We start from the raw sequence: 675 nt of genomic DNA, 5'->3' as shown, positions 1-675 counted from the left end.
TATGCTGCATTTTAACTCGTTTATTGTTTTAGTTTTAAAGCATATATCTTTTCCTTCATTTACTGTTTTTTCACATTCCTCTTTTCTTTTTGATTATATCATTCGAATGTATATATATCTAAAGAACACTACTGTACAAATCTTCTATATTTTTGCAAACATTCAATTTTCTTGCGTCATCTGAGAATGGTTCATTCTCAAATATTATTTCATTGTTTGGTTAATGTTGCAATTGTGTTTTGTTTTTCAAATAATCATGGGAAATTAACTCATTTATAATTGTTTTGTATATAAAATTGGCTCATTTATCAATATGGTCTAATATATTTTTCGTCTCTATCTTCTATGAAAAATAATTTTTTTTTCGAACATATATTATATAAGGGAATTAGAAATGTTTTTTTTATAATTAATATATAGTATACCATCCAAAATCTTTCAAAAAAGTGTTACTTAATTATAAATATAACTGATAAATTATAGTGTAAATTAATTTTTACATATAGTAAACTCACTCTATACTTAAATTATAGGAATATATTAATTCTTATGTATAACACACATTAGTGTATCGTGTTAACCTTTTAAGTGAGAAAACATGAGTTTCTGTATTAGAATGAAAAAAAAAAAAAAAAAAATAGCATTCAAAAATTCACATTAAATATTATTATCATA

The sequence above is a fragment of the Plasmodium gonderi genome (genome assembly GCF_002157705.1).
Source record: "Plasmodium gonderi DNA, contig: Pgo-contig_192, whole genome shotgun sequence".
In the NCBI taxonomy this organism is placed as follows: Eukaryota; Apicomplexa; class Aconoidasida; order Haemosporida; family Plasmodiidae; genus Plasmodium; species Plasmodium gonderi.
This window is presented reverse-complemented; position numbering follows the sequence as displayed.